The sequence below is a fragment of the Lampetra fluviatilis genome, chromosome 60 (assembly GCF_964198595.1).
Source record: "Lampetra fluviatilis chromosome 60, kcLamFluv1.1, whole genome shotgun sequence".
Taxonomy (NCBI): Eukaryota; Metazoa; Chordata; class Hyperoartia; order Petromyzontiformes; family Petromyzontidae; genus Lampetra; species Lampetra fluviatilis.
The window spans coordinates 1499894-1517619 of record NC_136334.1 but is presented as its reverse complement, the minus strand read 5'-3'; the positions used below and the strand labels follow the sequence as shown (position 1 = coordinate 1517619).

Genomic DNA, 17726 nt, shown 5'->3' with positions numbered 1-17726 from the left:
ATCATAAACCGCTCGCACTTTCCCTGGCGGAATGCCCAAAAGATGAAAAATGACATCCGAAATAATGGTCGCGGACGCACCGGAGTCCACCAAAATACGCACCTCGACCCCTTGAATGGAACCCGGTACCGTGGACGACCCCGTAGCGGCCGCAACTACCCTGCGTGCCAATCGGCGCCATTGCGTCAGCGAGCGACCCGGGTCAACTGGAGGCACCTTGTTGTTAACGACACACGGACCGCGCGGCGATGGTGATGCATGAGGTGACAGGCCTTGCCGGGTGTCTGGTGCGCACCAACTTGCCTGTACTGGTGGGTCTTTTCGTGCGGCGTCCGTGGTCGAGGCCTCCTGCTGGGGCGGCCCCGGGATGCGAGCCCAGCAGTCCCTTGCGAAGTGGCCCTTACGGCCACAGCGGAAGTACTCGACGTCGTTCCGACGCGCGGCACCCCCTCTGTCCCGACGCTCCCGCGCCGGTGGCGCGGACCTCGGCCCCGTCCCTTCCCGAGCAGGCCACTGGGCGGAGGCGGCCGTCAACCCCTGCGGTCCCTTGTCGTCAGGAACGTAAATCGCCTTTGTAGGATCCCACCCCGTAGCACCGTCTTAATCGACGGGCCCCCCCGTCCAAGCCGACACCTGCTTCCAGCGTCGGAGATTAAATTGAGCGTCCAAGCACTTAGCCACAGCACGGGACGTCAATTTATCATGGCTGCACACCGGCATGGGGATCCCAAGGTCTCTAGATAATTCGAGCATCTTGCCCAACACGAGGGGTTCCAACAAATCGGGCTCCGTCTCGGGGTATGCCGCCATCGCCAGTTCCAGAACTGCGCCTCTGTAGGCCACTGGCGATTCATCAGGCGCCCGTTGGCGCTGAACAAATCTCCGATGGGCGTCGTCCGGAGGCTCGTACGCATCCGCCATCTGCTCGAAGACACCCTGCAGCGTCTTCTTCTTGTCGGCCTTGATGGAGCGGAAGAAGCGGACAGACTCGTCGTCGAGAAGTGTTGGTAAGACTTCCAGGGCCTCCGCGTCCGTCCACATGGCGGAGCGTACGGCCGCTTGAAAACGGCAGACGAATGCGCTCCAATCGCCGCCGATTGAAAATTCTTTGACCGTTGTTAAATGACGGCTGCGGGTTCTTGCTCCTCCGTCCTCCTCAGATGGTGACACGCGCGGCAGCGACAAGATGGCGTCGCTCCGCAACGTGTCCCGCGGCGGAGGGCGCAAGATGGCGGCTTCCCGCCATTCTTCCTCGGCCACGCCCAAGATGGCGTCTTCGTGCCGCGTGGTCGGGAGGGCTGACGGCAACGGCAAGGCCCCGGCCCGTTGTTCCTCGTCGGGCCTCCCCGAAGTCGTCGCCGGCGTGACGAGGACGCACAATTACGCCAGTACCGTCTTCAGCGCCTCTAGTTGCGCCGCCACCTGTCGCCATCCATCGTCAGCGTCCAGTCGCGCGGATGGGCCCACCGAGGCGGCCACGTCCTGCATGGCTGGAACCCTGCTCGTCCCCGCTCCACTTTCCTCCTCCATCGTGGGTAGCGCCACCACTGGAGGGAGGTCGTCGTCGGAAGATGTTGCCGAAGATGGTGCAGGGACGGTCTTCTTCCTGAGCTGTTTTGACATGCCGTTTCACTTCTGACACCAATGTAATAAAGGACTCTCTCTCAGATGTCGATCTCCGTTTCACAGCTAGCCTCTCACTGCCCCGTTAGCTCTCTTCGTCTGACGTCTCCCACCGCGTGGCAACCGCGCCACACTCTCCGTCTTGCCCAGCGTGGCCTCCTCGTATTTCACTCAACTCCCCTTTCCCCCTCCTGAAAGTCACCATAAACGTGAACAACAATCAGTTAAGATCCGAAGTGGTTTATTACGTCCTTCCAATGATTGCTGAGCCAGAATCCATCTTCTCGGTTGAAATTGTCTCTGTGTTTGTATATGTGGATCGCCTCATGAACGAATCTCTCATGGTAGCCAGATGGCTTGGAGAAGTCAATGTCATGTGAACCCACTGAATTGTAACAGTGATCTGCCACGGCTGAGGTGTTTGTCCTACCGTGTTTCAGGTCAGCTTTATGTTCACGGATGCGGTCCGAGACATGTCATTTGGTTTCTCCAATGTAACTGCTACCACAGAGGCAACTTAGTTTGTAGACGCCAGGGTACTGTATGTCTGGAACCACGTCTTTTACAGACGGAACCAGATCACGGATTTTATGTACTGTGTTGAATCGTACCTGAATCTTGTGTTTAATCAGGATTTTGGAGATCTTTTTTGTGACCCCAGCAATGTAGGGTAAGGTGATGGTTTTGAAAGGCTCCTCAGCAGGATCCTTCTTGACGGTTGGAGTGATGGCCTTGCGGATTGTGTAGTCGGAGTAACCATTAGCCTTAAGAGCTTTGCGTACGTGTTTGAGTTCACTGGCAATGTGTTCCTGGTCGGAGATGCATTGGGCTCTATGGTATAGAGTCTTGATGAGGGAGTTCTTCTGGGATGGATGGTGGTGGGAATCCGGTTTTAGGTAGGCATCCGTATGGGTGGCTTTCCTGTAGACAGAATGGCTCATTGAACCATCAGGTCTCCTTTTAATTAGGACATCCAAAAAGGGTAGCTTGCCATCTTTTTCGACTTCAAAAGTGTAATCTACGTATCTCTTCCATAAGGTCGGGTGTAGATTGGCAGTCTGGATGGCGTCAGTCTCAAATTTCTCCATGAAAATGTTGGCTACAACCAGAGATAGGGAGGAGCCCATTGGGGTGCCCTCAGTTTGCTTGTAGAAGGTTCCATTCCAGGTGAAGTATGTATTGGTTAAGCAATGTCTCACCAGGGGGGGTACCCCAGCATTCATTCCTTAATGAACCAAGTCTTCAATGATTGCGATGGTGTCAGGCACAGGAACCTTGGTGAACAAGGAAACCACATCAAAACTGACAAGCAGGTCGTCTGGGGACAGGGAATTCCCCTTGATTGTCGATACCAGGTCAGTAGAGTTTTGTACCGCAGAGGTGGTTTTTCCAGTGAAAGGCCGTAGGATTTCAGACAAAAAGAAAAAAATCATTTCTGCTTCAACCGCATTAATTGATCAGACCAAACAGTTCTCGTTGAAACCTTCTGCAGCCAGGCCACCAAGATTGTACGGCTTGCCAAAGATACATAAAGAAGATACACCTCTTCGTCCGAATTGTCTCTACAATCAACTCCCCCACTTACAAACTGGCTCGTTTTTTGTTCGTCATTCCGTAAAAAAGGCAGTTGATACCGGCGGGATTTGAACCCAAACCTCCAAAGAATGCAGAGAATTAATTCGGCACAAACGTCCACCCGGCCCATTTACCAATATGTTCGAAATGGCCAATTGGCATCATCACCAGGAGCTTGTCGTGAAATGATTTTAATTGTGTCGAAGCTAAAACAAATATTTTGCAGGTTGTGTTTGACATAAAACAAAGTTTGGCAGCGGTGGGATTTGAACCCACGCCTCCAAAGAGACTGGAGCCTTAATCCAGCGCCTTAGACCGCTCGGCCACGCTACCTGGTCATTAAATGCAGCAACAGAAATCACAAAGGGGCATCATCACCAATAACTAGTGGGAAAATTGTATTCAAAGCGTCGTGGCTGAAACACATTTTTAAGGTCGTCATTACGTAAAAAAAGGCAGTTGGTACCGGCGGGATTTAAACCCAAACCTCCAAAGAATGCAGAGACTTAATTCGGCACCAACGTCCATCCGGCCCCTTTACCAATATGTTCGAAGCGCTTCCAGAAATCGCCAATGGGCATCATCACCAGGAGCTTGTCGTGAAATGATTTTAATTGTGTCGAAGCTAAAACAAATATTTTGCAGGTTGTGTTTTACATAAAACAAGATTTGGCAGCTGTGGGATTTGAACCCACGCCTACCAAAGAGACTGGAGCCTAAATCCAGCACCTTAGACCGCTCGGCCACGCTACCTGGTCATTGACAGCAGCAACAGAAAACGCAAAGAGGCATCATCACCAATAGCTAGTGGGAAAATTGTATTAAAATCGTCGTGGCTGAAACACCTTTTTAAGTTCGCCATTACGTAAAAAAAGGCAGTTGGTACCGGCGGGATTTGAACCCAAACCTCCAAAGAATGCAGAGACTTAATTCGGCACAAACGTCCACACGGCCCCTTTACCAATATGTTCGAGCGCTTCCAGAAATGGCCAATGGGCATCATCACCAGGAGCTTGTCGTGAAATGATTTTAATTGTGTCGAAGCTAAAACAAATATTTTGCAGGTTGTGTTTTACATAAAACAAGGTTTGGCAGCGGTGGGATTTGAACCCACGCCTCCAAAGAGACTGGAGCCTTAGTCCAGCGCCTTAGACCGCTCGGCCACGCTACCTGGTCATTGACTGCAGCAACAGAAATCGCAAAGGGGCATCATCACCAATAACTAGTGGGAAAATTGTATTCAAAGCGTCGTGGCTGAAACACATTTTTAAGGTCGTCATTACGTAAAAAAAGGCAGTTGGTACCGGCGGGATTTGAACCCAAACCTCCAAAGAATGCAGAGACTTAATTCGGCACAAACGTCCACCCGGCCCCTTTACCAATACGTTCGAAGCGCTTCCAGATATATCCAATGGGCATCATCACCAGGAGCTTGTCGTGAAATGATTTTAATTGTGTCGAAGCTAAAACAAATATTTTGCAGGTTGTGTTTTACATAAAACAAGATTTGGCATCGGTGGGATTTGAACCCACGCCTCCAAAGAGACTGGAGCCTTAATCCAGCGCCTTAGACCGCTCGGCCACGCTACCTGGTCATTGACAGCAGCAACAGAAATCGCAAAGGGGCATCATCACCAATAGCTAGTGGGAAAATTGTATTCAAAGCGTCGTGGCTGAAACACATTTTTAAGTTCGTCATTCCGTAAAAAAGCCAGTTGGTACCGGCTGGATATGAACCCAAACCTCCAAAGAATGCAGAGACTTAATTCGGCACAAACGTCCACCCGGCCCCTTTACCAATACGTTCGAAGCGCTTCCAGAAATGGAAAATGGGCATCATCACCAGGAGCTTGTCGTGAAATGATTTTAATTGTGTCGAAGCTAAAACAAATATTTTGCAGGTTGTGTTTTACATAAAACAAGATTTGGCAGCGGTGGGATTTGAACCCACGCCTCCAAAAAGACTGGAGCCTAAATCCAGCGCCTTAGACCACTCGGCCACCCTACCTGGTCATTGACAGCAGCAACAGAAAACGCAAAGGGGCATCGTCACCAATAGCTAGTGGGAAAATTGTATTCAAAGCGTCGTGGCTGAAACACATTTCTAAGGTCGTCATTACGTAAAAAAAAGTCAGTTGGAACCAGCGGGATTTGAACCCAAACCTCCATAGAATGCAGAGACTTAATTCGGCACAAACGTCCACCCGCCCCTTTACCAATACGTTCGAAGCGCTTCCAGGAATGGCCAATGGGCATCATCACCAGGAGCTTGTCGTGAATTGATTTTAATTGTGTCGAAGCTAAAACAAATATTTTCCATGTTGTGTTTTACATAAAACAAGATTTGGCAGCGGTGGGATTTGAACCCACGCCTCCAAAGAGACTGGAGCCTAAATCCAGCGCCTTAGACCGCTCGGCCACGCTACCTGGTCATTGACAGCAGCAACAGAAAACGCAAAGAGGCATCATCACCAATAGCTAGTGGGAATATTGTATTAAAAGCGTCGTGGCTGAAACACCTTTTTAAGTTCATCATTCCTTAAAAAGGCAGTTGGTACCTGCGGGATTTGAACCCAAACCTCCAAAGAATGCAGAGACTTAATTCGGTACAAACGTCCACCCGGCCCCTTTACCAATACGTTCGAAGCGCTTCCAGAAATGGCCAATGGGCATCATCACCAGGAGCTTATCGTGAATTGATTTTAATTGTGTCGAAGCTAAAACAAATATTTTGCAGGTTGTGTTTTACATAAAACAAGATTTGGCAGTGGAGAGATTTGAACCCACGCCTCCAAAGAGACTGGAGGCTAAATCCAGCGCCTTAGACCGCTCGGCCACGCTACCTGGTCATTGACAGCAGCAACAGAAATCGCAAAGGGGCATCGTCATCAAATGCTAGTGTTAAAGTTGTATTAAAAGCGTCGTGGTTGAAACACATTTTTAAGTTCGTCATTCCTTAAAAAAGGCAGTTGGTACCGGCGGGATTTGAACCCAAACCTCCAAAGAATGCAGAGCCTTAATTCGGCACCAACGACCACCCGGCCCCTTTACCAATATGTTCGAAGCGCTTCCAGAAATCGCCAATGGGCATCATCACCAGGAGCTTGTCGTGAAATGATTTTAATTGTGTCGAAGCTAAAACAAATATTTTGCAAGTTGTGTTTTACATAAAACAAGATTTGGCAGCAGTGGGATTTGAACCCATGCCTCAAAAGAGACTGGAGCCTTAATCCAGCGCCTTAGACCGCTCGGCCACGCTACCTGGTCATTGACTGCAGCAACAGAAATCGCAAAGGGGCATCATCACCAATAGCTAGTGGGAAAATTGTATTCAAAGCGTCGTGGCTGAAACACATTTTTAAGGACGTCATTACGTGAAAAAAAGTCAGTTGGTACAGGCGGGATTTGAACCCAAACCTCCAAAGAATGCAGAGTCTTAATTCGGCACAAACGTCCACCCGGCCCCATTACCAATACGTTCGAAGCGCTTCCAGAAATGGCCAATGGGCATCATCACCAGGAGCTTGTCGTGAAATTATTTTAATAGTGTCGAAGCTAAAACAAATATTTTGCAGGTTGTGTTTTACATTAAACAAGATTTGGCAGCGGTGGGATTTGAACCCACGCCTCCAAAGAGACTGGAGCCTTAATCCAGTGCCTTAGACTGCTCGGCCACGCTACCTGGTCTTTGACAGCAGCAACATTAATCGCAAAGGGGCATCATCACCAATAGCTAGTGGGAAAATTGTATTAAAAGCGTCGTGGCTGAAACACCTTTTTAAGTTCGTCATTCCGTAAAAAAGGCAGTTGATACCGGCGGGATTTTAACCCAAACCTCCAAAGAATGCAGAGACTTAATTCGGCACCAACGTCCACCCGGCCCCTTTACCAATATGTTCGAGCGCTTCCAGAAATGGCCAATGGGCATCATCACCAGGATCTTGTCGTGAAATGATTTTAATTGTGTCGAAGCTAAAACAAATATTTTGCAAGTTGTGTTTTACATAAAACAAGGTTTGACAGCGGTGGGATTTGAATCCACGCCTCCAAAGAGACTGGAGCCTTAATCCAGCGCCTTAGACCGCTCGGCCACGCTACCTGGTCATTGACTGCAGCAACAGAAAATCGCAAAGGGGCATCATCACCAATAGCTAGTGGGACAATTGTATTCAAAGCGTCGTGGCTGAAACACATTTTTAAGGACGTCATTACGTGAAAAAAAGTCAGTTGGTACCGGCGGGATTTGAACCCAAACCTCCAAAGAATGCAGAGTCTTAATTCGGCACAAACGTCCACCCGGCCCCATTACCAATACGTTCGAAGCGCTTCCAGAAATGGCCAATGGGCATCATCACCAGGAGCTTGTCGTGAAATTATTTTAATAGTGTCGAAGCTAAAACAAATATTTTGCAGGTTGTGTTTTACATTAAACAAGATTTGGCAGCGGTGGGATTTGAACCCACGCCTCCAAAGAGACTGGAGCCTTAATCCAGTGCCTTAGACTGCTCGGCCACGCTACCTGGTCTTTGACAGCAGCAACATTAATCGCAAAGGGGCATCATCACCAATAGCTAGTGGGAAAATTGTATTAAAAGCGTCGTGGCTGAAACACCTTTTTAAGTTCGTCATTCCGTAAAAAAGGCAGTTGATACCGGCGGGATTTTAACCCAAACCTCCAAAGAATGCAGAGACTTAATTCGGCACCAACGTCCACCCGGCCCCTTTACCAATATGTTCGAAGCGCTTCCAGAAATAGCCAATGGGCATCATCACCAGGAGCTTGTCGTGAAATGATTTTAATTGTGTCGAAGCGAAAACAAATATGTTGCAGGTTGTGTTTTACATAAAACAAGGTTTGGCAGCGGTGGGATTTGAATCCACGCCTCCAAAGAGACTGGAGCCTTAATCCAGCGCCTTAGACCGCTCGGCCACGCTACCTGGTCATTGACTGCAGCAACAAAAATCGCAAATGGGCATCATCACCAATTACTAGTGGGACAATTGTATTCAAAGCGTCGTGGCTGAAACACATTTTTAAGGTCGTCATTACGTAAGGCAGTTGATACCGGCGGGATTTGAACCCAAACCTCCAAAGAATGCAGAGACTTAATTCGGCACCAACGTCCACCCGGCCCCTTTACCAATATGTTCGAAGCGCTTCCAGAAATGGGCAATGGGCATCATCACCAGGAGCTTGTCGTGAAATGATTTTAATTGTGTCGAAGCTAAAACAAATATTTTGCAGGTTGTGTTTTACATAAAACAAGATTTGGCAGCGGTGGGATTTGAACCCACGCCTCCAAAGAGACTGGAGCCTAAATCCAGCGCCTTAGACCGCTCGGCCACGCTACCTGGTCATTGACAGCAGCAACATAAAACGCAAAGAGGCATCATCACCAATAGCTAGTGGGAAAATTGTTTTAAAAGCGTCGTGGCTGAAACACATTTTTAAGTTCGTCATTAAGTAAAAAAAGGAAGTTGGTACCGGAAGGATTTGAACCCAAACCTCCATAGAATGCAGAGACTTAATTCGGCACAAACGTCCACCCGGCCCCTTTACCAATATGTTCGAGCCCTTCCAGAAATGGCCAATGGGCATCATCACCAGGAGCTTGTCGTGAAATGATTTTAATTGTGTCGAAGCTAAAACAAATATGCTGCAGGTTGTGTTTTACATAAAACAAGGTTCGGCAGCGGTGGGATTTGAACCCACGCCTCCAAAGAGACTGGAGCCTAAATCCAGCGTCTTAGACCGCTCGGCCACGCTACCTGGTCATTGACAGCAGCAACAGAAAACGCAAAGAGGCATCATCACCAATAGCTAGTGGGAAAATTGTATTAAAAGCGTCGTGGCTGAAACACCTTTTTAAGTTCGTCATTACGTAAAAAAAGGCAGTTGGTACCGGCGGGATTTGAACCCAAACCTCCAAAGAATGCAGATACTTAATTCGGCACAAACGTCCACCCGGCCCCTTTACCAATATGTTCGAGCGCTTCCAGAAATGGCCAATGGTCATCATCACCAGGAGCTTGTCGTGAAATGATTTTGATTGTGTCGAAGCTAAAACAAATATTTTGCAGGTTGTGTTTTACATAAAACAAGGTTTGGCAGCGGTGGGATTTGAACCCACGCCTCCAAAGAGACTGGAGCCTTAATCCAGCGCCTTAGAACGCTCGGCCACGCTACCTGGTCATTGACTGCAGCAACAGAAATCGCAAAGGGGCATCATCACCAATAACTAGTGGGAAAATTGTATTCAAAGCGTCGTGGCTGAAACACATTTTTAAGGTCGTCATTACGTAAAAAAAGGCAGTTGGTACCGGCGGGATTTGAACCCAAACCTCCAAAGAATGCAGAGACTTAATTCGGCACTAACGTCCACCCGGCCCCTTTACCAACACGTTCGAAGCGCTTCCAGAAATATCCAATGGGCATCATCACCAGGAGCTTGTCGTGAAATGATTTTAATTGTGTCGAAGCTAAAACAAATATTTTGCAGGTTGTGTTTTACATAAAACAAGATTTGGCAGCGGTTGGATTTGAACCCACGCCTCCAAAGAGACTGGAGCCTTAATCCAGCGCCTTAGAACGCTCGGCCACGCTACCTGGTCATTGACAGCAGCAACAGAAATCGCAAAGGGGCATCATCACCAATAGCTAGTGGGAAAATTGTATTCAAAGCGTCGTGGCTGAAACACATTTTTAAGGTCGTCATTACGTGAAAAAAAGTCAGTTGGTACCGGCGGGATTTGAACCCAAACCTCCAAAGAATGCAGAGACTTAATTCGGCACAAACGTCCACCCGGCCGATTTACCAATACGTTCGAAGCGCTTCCAGAAATGGCCAATGGGCATCATCACCAGGAGCTTGTCGTGAAATGATTTTAATTGTGTCGAAGCTAAAACAAATATTTTGCAGGTTGTGTTTTACATTAAACAAGATTTGGCAGCGGTGGGATTTGAACCCACGCCTCCAAAGAGACTGGAGCCTTAATCCAGCGCCTTAGACCGTTCGGCCACGCTACCTGGTCATTGACTGCAGCAACAGAAATCGCAAAGGGGCATCATCACCAATAACTAGTGGGACAATTGTATTCAAAGCGTCGTGGCTGAAACACATTTTTAAGGTCGTCATTACGTAAAAAAGGCAGTTGGTACCGGCGGGATTTGAACCCAAACCTCCAAAGAATGCAGAGACTTAATTCGGCACAAACGTCCACCCTGCCCCTTTACCAATACGTTCGAAGCGCTTCCAGAAATGGCCAATGGGCATCATCACCAGGAGCTTGTCGTGAAATGATTTTAATTGTGTCGAAGCTAAAACAAATATTTTGCAGGTTGTGATTTACATAAAACAAGATGTGGCAGCGGTGGGATTTGAACCCACGCCTCCAAAGAGACTGGAGCCTTAATCCAGCGCCTTAGACCGCTCGGCCACGCTACCTGGTCATTGACAGCAGCAACATTAATCGCAAAGGGGCATCATCACCAATAGCTAGTGGGAAAATTGTATTAAAAGCGTCGTGGCTGAAACACCTTTCTAAGGTCGTCATTACGTAAAAAAAGTCAGTTGGTACCGGCGGGATTTGAACCCAAACCTCCATAGAATGCAGAGACTTAATTCGGCACAAACGTCCACCCGGCCCCTTTACCAATATGTTCGAGCGCTTCCAGAAATGGCCAATGGGCATCATCACCAGGAGCTTGTCGTGAAATGATTTTAATTGTGTCGAAGCGAAAACAAATATGTTGCAGGTTGTGTTTTACATAAAACAAGGTTTGGCAGCGGTGGGATTTGAATCCACGCCTCCAAAGAGACTGGAGCCTTAATCCAGGGCCTTAGACCGCTCGGCCACGCTACCTGGTCATTGACTGCAGCAACAAAAATCGCAAATGGGCATCATCACCAATTACTAGTGGGACAATTGTATTCAAAGCGTCGTGGCTGAAACACATTTTTAAGGTCGTCATTACGTAAGGCAGTTGATACCGGCGGGATTTGAACCCAAACCTCCAAAGAATGCAGAGACTTAATTCGGCACCAACGTCCACCCCGCCCCTTTACCAATATGTTCGAAGCGCTTCCAGAAATGGGCAATGGGCAGCATCACCAGGAGCTTGTCGTGAAATGATTTTAATTGTGTCGAAGCTAAAACAAATATTTTGCAGGTTGTGTTTTACATTAAACAAGATTTGGCAGCGGTGGGATTTGAACCCACGCCTCCAAAGAGACTGGAGCCTTAATCCAGCGCCTTAGACCGCTCGGCCACGCTACCTGGTCATTGACTGCAGCAACAGAAATCGCAAAGGGGCATCATCACCAATAACTAGTGGGACAATTGTATTCAAAGCGTCGTGGCTGAAACACATTTTTAAGGTCGTCATTACGTAAAAAAGGCAGTTGGTACCGGCGGGATTTGAACCCAAACCTCCAAAGAATGCAGAGACTTAATTCGGCACAAACGTCCACCCTGCCCCTTTACCAATACGTTCGAAGCGCTTCCAGAAATGGCCAATGGGCATCATCACCAGGAGCTTGTCGTGAAATGATTTTAATTGTGTCGAAGCTAAAACAAATATTTTGCAGGTTGTGATTTACATAAAACAAGATGTGGCAGCGGTGGGATTTGAACCCACGCCTCCAAAGAGACTGGAGCCTTAATCCTGCGCCTTAGACCGCTCGGCCACGCTACCTGGTCATTGACAGCAGCAACATTAATCGCAAAGGGGCATCATCACCAATAGCTAGTGGGAAAATTGTATTAAAAGCGTCGTGGCTGAAACACCTTTCTAAGGTCGTCATTACGTAAAAAAAGTCAGTTGGTACCGGCGGGATTTGAACCCAAACCTCCATAGAATGCAGAGACTTAATTCGGCACAAACGTCCACCCGGCCCCTTTACCAATATGTTCGAGCGCTTCCAGAAATGGCCAATGGGCATCATCACCAGGAGCTTGTCGTGAAATGATTTTAATTGTGTCGAAGCGAAAACAAATATGTTGCAGGTTGTGTTTTACATAAAACAAGGTTTGGCAGCGGTGGGATTTGAATCCACGCCTCCAAAGAGACTGGAGCCTTAATCCAGGGCCTTAGACCGCTCGGCCACGCTACCTGGTCATTGACTGCAGCAACAAAAATCGCAAATGGGCATCATCACCAATTACTAGTGGGACAATTGTATTCAAAGCGTCGTGGCTGAAACACATTTTTAAGGTCGTCATTACGTAAGGCAGTTGATAACGGCGGGATTTGAACCCAAACCTCCAAAGAATGCAGAGACTTAATTCGGCACCAACGTCCACCCGGCCCCTTTACCAATATGTTCGAAGCGCTTCCAGAAATGGGCAATGGGCATCATCACCAGGAGCTTGTCGTGAAATGATTTTAATTGTGTCGAAGCTAAAACAAATATTTTGCAGGTTGTGTTTTACATAAAACAAGATTTGGCAGCGGTGGGATTTGAACCCACGCCTCCAAAGAGACTGGAGCCTAAATCCAGCGCCTTAGACCGCTCGGCCACGCTACCTGGTCATTGACAGCAGCAACATAAAACGCAAAGAGTCATCATCACCAATAGCTAGTGGGAAAATTGTTTTAAAAGCGTCGTGGCTGAAACACATTTTTAAGTTCGTCATTAAGTAAAAAAAGGAAGTTGGTACCGGAAGGATTTGAACCCAAACCTCCATAGAATGCAGAGACTTAATTCGGCACAAACGTCCACCCGGCCCTTTTACCAATATGTTCGAGCCCTTCCAGAAATGGCCAATGGGCATCATCACCAGGAGCTTGTCGTGAAATGATTTTAATTGTGTCGAAGCTAAAACAAATATGCTGCAGGTTGTGTTTTACATAAAACAAGGTTTGGCAGCGGTGGGATTTGAACCCACGCCTCCAAAGAGACTGGAGCCTAAATCCAGCGCCTTAGACCGCTCGGCCACGCTACCTGGTCATTGACAGCAGCAACAGAAAACGCAAAGAGGCATCATCACCAATAGCTAGTGGGAAAATTGTATTAAAAGCGTCGTGGCTGAAACACCTTTTTAAGTTCGTCATTACGTAAAAAAAGGCAGTTGGTACCGGCGGGATTTGAACCCAAACCTCCAAAGAATGCAGAGACTTAATTCGACACAAACGTCCACCCGGCCCCTTTACCAATATGTTCGAGCGCTTCCAGAAATGGCCAATGGTCATCATCACCAGGAGCTTGTCGTGAAATGATTTTGATTGTGTCGAAGCTAAAACAAATATTTTGCAGGTTGTGTTTTACATAAAACAAGGTTTGGCAGCGGTGGGATTTGAACCCACGCCTCCAAAGAGACTGGAGCCTTAATCCAGCGCCTTAGAACGCTCGGCCACGCTACCTGGTCATTGACTGCAGCAACAGAAATCGCAAAGGGGCATCATCACCAATAACTAGTGGGAAAATTGTATTCAAAGCGTCGTGGCTGAAACACATTTTTAAGGTCGTCATTACGTAAAAAAAGGCAGTTGGTACCGGCGGGATTTGAACCCAAACCTCCAAAGAATGCAGAGACTTAATTCGGCACTAACGTCCACCCGGCCCCTTTACCAACACGTTCGAAGCGCTTCCAGAAATATCCAATGGGCATCATCACCAGGAGCTTGTCGTGAAATGATTTTAATTGTGTCGAAGCTAAAACAAATATTTTGCAGGTTGTGTTTTACATAAAACAAGATTTGGCAGCGGTTGGATTTGAACCCACGCCTCCAAAGAGACTGGAGCCTTAATCCAGCGCCTTAGAACGCTCGGCCACGCTACCTGGTCATTGACAGCAGCAACAGAAATCGCAAAGGGGCATCATCACCAATAGCTAGTGGGAAAATTGTATTCAAAGCGTCGTGGCTGAAACACATTTTTAAGGTCGTCATTACGTGAAAAAAAGTCAGTTGGTACCGGCGGGATTTGAACCCAAACCTCCAAAGAATGCAGAGACTTAATTCGGCACAAACGTCCACCCGGCCGCTTTACCAATACGTTCGAAGCGCTTCCAGAAATGGCCAATGGGCATCATCACCAGGAGCTTGTCGTGAAATGATTTTAATTGTGTCGAAGCTAAAACAAATATTTTGCAGGTTGTGTTTTACATTAAACAAGATTTGGCAGCGGTGGGATTTGAACCCACGCCTCCAAAGAGACTGGAGCCTTAATCCAGCGCCTTAGACCGCTCGGCCACGCTACCTGGTCATTGACTGCAGCAACAGAAATCGCAAAGGGGCATCATCACCAATAACTAGTGGGACAATTGTATTCAAAGCGTCGTGGCTGAAACACATTTTTAAGGTCGTCATTACGTAAAAAAGGCAGTTGGTACCGGCGGGATTTGAACCCAAACCTCCAAAGAATGCAGAGACTTAATTCGGCACAAACGTCCACCCTGCCCCTTTACCAATACGTTCGAAGCGCTTCCAGAAATGGCCAATGGGCATCATCACCAGGAGCTTGTCGTGAAATGATTTTAATTGTGTCGAAGCTAAAACAAATATTTTGCAGGTTGTGATTTACATAAAACAAGATTTGGCAGCGGTGGGATTTGAACCCACGCCTCCAAAGAGACTGGAGCCTTAATCCAGCGCCTTAGACCGCTCGGCCACGCTACCTGGTCATTGACAGCAGCAACATTAATCGCAAAGGGGCATCATCACCAATAGCTAGTGGGAAAATTGTATTAAAAGCGTCGTGGCTGAAACACCTTTTTAAGTTCGTCATCCCGTAAGGCAGTTGATACCGGCGGGATTTGAACCCAAACCTCCAAAGAATGCAGAGACTTAATTCGGCACCAACGTCCACCCGGCCCCTTTACCAATACGTTCGAAGCGCTTCCAGAAATCGCCAATGGGCATCATCACCAGGAGCTTGTCGTGAAATGATTTTTATTGTGTCGAAGCTAAAACAAATATTTTGCAGGTTGTGTTTTACATAAAACGAGATTTGGCAGCTGTGGGATATGAACCCACGCCTCCAAAGAGACTGGAGCCTTAATCCAGCGCCTTAGACCGCTCGGCCACGCTACCTGGTCATTGAATGCAGCAACAGAAATCGCAAAGGGGCATCATCACCAATAACTAGTGGGAAAATTGTATTCAAAGCGTCGTGGCTGAAACACATTTTTAAGGTCGTCATTACGTAAAAAACGGCAGTTGGTACCGGCGGGATTTGAACCCAAACCTCCAAAGAATGCAGAGACTTAATTCGGCACAAACGTCCACCCGGCCCCTTTACTAATACGTTCGAAGCGCTTCCAGAAATGGCCAATGGGCATCATCACCAGGAGCTTGTCGTGAAATTATTTTAATTGTGTCGAAGCTAAAACAAATATTTGGCAGGTTGTGTTTTACATTAAACAAGATTTGGCAGCGGTGGGATTTGAACCCACGACTCCAAAGAGACTGGAGCCTTAATCCAGTGCCTTAGACCGCTCGGCCACGCTACCTGGTCTTTGACAGCAGCAACATTAATCGCAAAGGGGCATCATCACCAATAGCTAGTGGGAAAATTGTATTAAAAGCGTCGTGGCTGAAACACCTTTTTAAGTTCGTCATTCCGTAAAAAAGGCAGTTGATACCGGCGGGATTTGAACCCAAACCTCCAAAGAATGCAGAGACTTAATTCGGCACAAACGTCCACCCGGCCCCTTTACTAATACGTTCGAAGCGCTTCCAGAAATGGAAAATAGGCATCATCACCAGGAGCTTGTCGTGAAATGATTTTAATTGTGTCGAAGCTAAAACAAATATTTTGCAGGTTGTGTTTTACATAAAACAAGATTTGGCAGCGGTGGGATTTGAACCCACGCGTCCAAAGCGACTGGAGCCTAAATCCAGCGCCTTAGAACGCTCGGCCACGCTACCTGGTCATTGACAGCAGCAACAGAAAACGCAAAGGGGCATCATCACCAATAGCTAGTGGGAAAATTGTATTCAAAGCGTCGTGGCTGAAACACATTTCTAAGGTCGTCATTACGTAAAAAAAGTCAGTTGGTACCAGCGGGATTTGAACCCAAACCTCCAAAGAATGCAGAGACTTAATTCGGCACAAACGTCCACCCGGCCCCTTTACCAATACGTTCGAAGCGCTTCCAGAAATGGAAAATGGGCATCATCACCAGGAGCTTGTCGTGAAATGATTTTAATTGTGTCGAAGCTAAAACAAATATTTTGCAGGTTGTGTTTTAAATAAAACAAGATTTGGCAGCGGTGGGATTTGAAACCACGCCTCCAAAGCAACTGGAGCCTAAATCCAGCACCTTAGACCGCTCGGCCACGCTACCTGGTCATTGACAGCAGCAACAGAAAACGCAAAGAGGCATCATCACCAATAGCTAGTGGGAAAATTGTATTAAAAGCGTCGTGGCTGAAACACATTTTTAAGGTCGTCATTACGTGAAAAAAAGTCAGTTGGTACCGGCGGGATTTGAACCCAAACCTCCAAAGAATGCAGAGACTTAATTCGGCACAAACGTCCACCCGGCCCCTTTACCAATATGTTCGAGCGCTTCCAGAAATGGCCAATGGGCATCATCACCAGGAGCTTGTCGTGAAATGATTTTAATTGTGTCGAAGCTAAAACAAATATTTTGCAGGTTGTGTTTTACATAAAATATGGTTTGGCAGCGGTGGGATTTGAACCCACGCCTCCACAGAGACTGGAGCCTTAATCCAGCGCTTTAGACCGCTCGGCCACGCTACCTGGTCATTGACTGCAGCAACAGAAATCGCAAAGGGGCATCATCACCAATAACTAGTGGGAAAATTGTATTCAAAGCGTCGTGGCTGAAACACATTTTTAAGGTCGTCATTACGTAAAAAAAGGCAGTTGGTACCGGCGGGATTTGAACCCAAACCTCCAAAGAATGCAGAGACTTAATTCGGCACAAACGTCCACCCGGCCCCTTTACCAATACGTTCGAAGCGCTTCCAGATATATCCTATGGGCATCATCACCAGGAGCTTGTCGTGAAATGATTTTAATTGTGTCGAAGCTAAAACAAATATTTTGCAGGTTGTGTTTTACATAAAACAAGATTTAGCAGCGGTGGGATTTGAACCCACGCCTCCAAAGAGACTGGAGCCTTAATCCAGCGCCTTAGAACGCTCGGCCATGCTACCTCGTCATTGACAGCAGCAACAGAAATCGCAAAGGGGCATCATCACCAATAGCTAGTGGGAAAATTGTATTCAAAGCGTCGTGGCTGAAACACATTTTTAAGTTCATCATTCCTTAAAAGGCAGTTGGTACCTGCGGGATTTGAACCCAAACCTCCAAAGAATGCAGAGACTTAATTCGGTACAAACGTCCAACCGGCCCCTTTACCAATACGTTCGAAGCGCTTCCAGAAATGGCCAATGGGCATCATCACCAGGAGCTTATCGTGAATTGATTTTAATTGTGTCGAAGCTAAAACAAATATTTTGCAGGTTGTGTTTTACATAAAACAAGATTTGGCAGTGGAGAAATTTGAACCCACGCCTCCAAAGAGACTGGAGGCTAAATCCAGCGCCTTAGACT

General features: G+C 47.4%; 30 non-coding genes across 30 annotated transcripts; all 30 read right to left on the bottom strand.

The window, feature by feature from the left end:
* Positions 1 to 3449: 3449 nt before the first annotated feature.
* On the bottom strand, positions 3450 to 3531 carry TRNAL-AAG (transfer RNA leucine (anticodon AAG)). The gene has a single exon. It is a non-coding gene; the product is annotated as a tRNA-Leu (tRNA).
* Positions 3532 to 3868: 337 nt separating this feature from the next.
* Positions 3869 to 3951, bottom strand: TRNAL-UAG (transfer RNA leucine (anticodon UAG)). The gene has a single exon. It is a non-coding gene; the product is annotated as a tRNA-Leu (tRNA).
* Positions 3952 to 4287: 336 nt separating this feature from the next.
* TRNAL-AAG (transfer RNA leucine (anticodon AAG)) lies at positions 4288 to 4369 on the bottom strand. Its single transcript has one exon. It is a non-coding gene; the product is annotated as a tRNA-Leu (tRNA).
* A 337-nt stretch (positions 4370 to 4706) lies between these two features.
* On the bottom strand, positions 4707 to 4788 carry TRNAL-AAG (transfer RNA leucine (anticodon AAG)). Its single transcript has one exon. It is a non-coding gene; the product is annotated as a tRNA-Leu (tRNA).
* A 336-nt stretch (positions 4789 to 5124) lies between these two features.
* TRNAL-UAG (transfer RNA leucine (anticodon UAG)) lies at positions 5125 to 5206 on the bottom strand. The gene has a single exon. It is a non-coding gene; the product is annotated as a tRNA-Leu (tRNA).
* A 337-nt stretch (positions 5207 to 5543) lies between these two features.
* TRNAL-UAG (transfer RNA leucine (anticodon UAG)) lies at positions 5544 to 5625 on the bottom strand. Its single transcript has one exon. It is a non-coding gene; the product is annotated as a tRNA-Leu (tRNA).
* Positions 5626 to 6378: 753 nt separating this feature from the next.
* Positions 6379 to 6460, bottom strand: TRNAL-AAG (transfer RNA leucine (anticodon AAG)). Its single transcript has one exon. It is a non-coding gene; the product is annotated as a tRNA-Leu (tRNA).
* Positions 6461 to 6798: 338 nt separating this feature from the next.
* TRNAL-AAG (transfer RNA leucine (anticodon AAG)) lies at positions 6799 to 6880 on the bottom strand. Its single transcript has one exon. It is a non-coding gene; the product is annotated as a tRNA-Leu (tRNA).
* Positions 6881 to 7215: 335 nt separating this feature from the next.
* Positions 7216 to 7297, bottom strand: TRNAL-AAG (transfer RNA leucine (anticodon AAG)). Its single transcript has one exon. It is a non-coding gene; the product is annotated as a tRNA-Leu (tRNA).
* Positions 7298 to 7636: 339 nt separating this feature from the next.
* TRNAL-AAG (transfer RNA leucine (anticodon AAG)) lies at positions 7637 to 7718 on the bottom strand. The gene has a single exon. It is a non-coding gene; the product is annotated as a tRNA-Leu (tRNA).
* A 336-nt stretch (positions 7719 to 8054) lies between these two features.
* TRNAL-AAG (transfer RNA leucine (anticodon AAG)) lies at positions 8055 to 8136 on the bottom strand. The gene has a single exon. It is a non-coding gene; the product is annotated as a tRNA-Leu (tRNA).
* A 332-nt stretch (positions 8137 to 8468) lies between these two features.
* On the bottom strand, positions 8469 to 8550 carry TRNAL-UAG (transfer RNA leucine (anticodon UAG)). The gene has a single exon. It is a non-coding gene; the product is annotated as a tRNA-Leu (tRNA).
* A 336-nt stretch (positions 8551 to 8886) lies between these two features.
* TRNAL-UAG (transfer RNA leucine (anticodon UAG)) lies at positions 8887 to 8968 on the bottom strand. Its single transcript has one exon. It is a non-coding gene; the product is annotated as a tRNA-Leu (tRNA).
* A 336-nt stretch (positions 8969 to 9304) lies between these two features.
* Positions 9305 to 9386, bottom strand: TRNAL-AAG (transfer RNA leucine (anticodon AAG)). Its single transcript has one exon. It is a non-coding gene; the product is annotated as a tRNA-Leu (tRNA).
* A 757-nt stretch (positions 9387 to 10143) lies between these two features.
* On the bottom strand, positions 10144 to 10225 carry TRNAL-AAG (transfer RNA leucine (anticodon AAG)). Its single transcript has one exon. It is a non-coding gene; the product is annotated as a tRNA-Leu (tRNA).
* Positions 10226 to 10561: 336 nt separating this feature from the next.
* On the bottom strand, positions 10562 to 10643 carry TRNAL-AAG (transfer RNA leucine (anticodon AAG)). The gene has a single exon. It is a non-coding gene; the product is annotated as a tRNA-Leu (tRNA).
* A 336-nt stretch (positions 10644 to 10979) lies between these two features.
* Positions 10980 to 11061, bottom strand: TRNAL-AAG (transfer RNA leucine (anticodon AAG)). The gene has a single exon. It is a non-coding gene; the product is annotated as a tRNA-Leu (tRNA).
* Positions 11062 to 11393: 332 nt separating this feature from the next.
* Positions 11394 to 11475, bottom strand: TRNAL-AAG (transfer RNA leucine (anticodon AAG)). Its single transcript has one exon. It is a non-coding gene; the product is annotated as a tRNA-Leu (tRNA).
* Positions 11476 to 11811: 336 nt separating this feature from the next.
* Positions 11812 to 11893, bottom strand: TRNAL-AAG (transfer RNA leucine (anticodon AAG)). The gene has a single exon. It is a non-coding gene; the product is annotated as a tRNA-Leu (tRNA).
* A 336-nt stretch (positions 11894 to 12229) lies between these two features.
* Positions 12230 to 12311, bottom strand: TRNAL-AAG (transfer RNA leucine (anticodon AAG)). The gene has a single exon. It is a non-coding gene; the product is annotated as a tRNA-Leu (tRNA).
* A 332-nt stretch (positions 12312 to 12643) lies between these two features.
* TRNAL-UAG (transfer RNA leucine (anticodon UAG)) lies at positions 12644 to 12725 on the bottom strand. Its single transcript has one exon. It is a non-coding gene; the product is annotated as a tRNA-Leu (tRNA).
* A 336-nt stretch (positions 12726 to 13061) lies between these two features.
* On the bottom strand, positions 13062 to 13143 carry TRNAL-UAG (transfer RNA leucine (anticodon UAG)). Its single transcript has one exon. It is a non-coding gene; the product is annotated as a tRNA-Leu (tRNA).
* Positions 13144 to 13479: 336 nt separating this feature from the next.
* Positions 13480 to 13561, bottom strand: TRNAL-AAG (transfer RNA leucine (anticodon AAG)). Its single transcript has one exon. It is a non-coding gene; the product is annotated as a tRNA-Leu (tRNA).
* A 757-nt stretch (positions 13562 to 14318) lies between these two features.
* Positions 14319 to 14400, bottom strand: TRNAL-AAG (transfer RNA leucine (anticodon AAG)). Its single transcript has one exon. It is a non-coding gene; the product is annotated as a tRNA-Leu (tRNA).
* Positions 14401 to 14736: 336 nt separating this feature from the next.
* Positions 14737 to 14818, bottom strand: TRNAL-AAG (transfer RNA leucine (anticodon AAG)). Its single transcript has one exon. It is a non-coding gene; the product is annotated as a tRNA-Leu (tRNA).
* Positions 14819 to 15150: 332 nt separating this feature from the next.
* Positions 15151 to 15232, bottom strand: TRNAL-AAG (transfer RNA leucine (anticodon AAG)). The gene has a single exon. It is a non-coding gene; the product is annotated as a tRNA-Leu (tRNA).
* Positions 15233 to 15569: 337 nt separating this feature from the next.
* Positions 15570 to 15651, bottom strand: TRNAL-AAG (transfer RNA leucine (anticodon AAG)). Its single transcript has one exon. It is a non-coding gene; the product is annotated as a tRNA-Leu (tRNA).
* Positions 15652 to 15987: 336 nt separating this feature from the next.
* TRNAL-UAG (transfer RNA leucine (anticodon UAG)) lies at positions 15988 to 16069 on the bottom strand. Its single transcript has one exon. It is a non-coding gene; the product is annotated as a tRNA-Leu (tRNA).
* A 337-nt stretch (positions 16070 to 16406) lies between these two features.
* Positions 16407 to 16488, bottom strand: TRNAL-UAG (transfer RNA leucine (anticodon UAG)). The gene has a single exon. It is a non-coding gene; the product is annotated as a tRNA-Leu (tRNA).
* A 337-nt stretch (positions 16489 to 16825) lies between these two features.
* On the bottom strand, positions 16826 to 16907 carry TRNAL-AAG (transfer RNA leucine (anticodon AAG)). Its single transcript has one exon. It is a non-coding gene; the product is annotated as a tRNA-Leu (tRNA).
* Between the last annotated feature and the right edge of the window lie 819 nt (positions 16908 to 17726).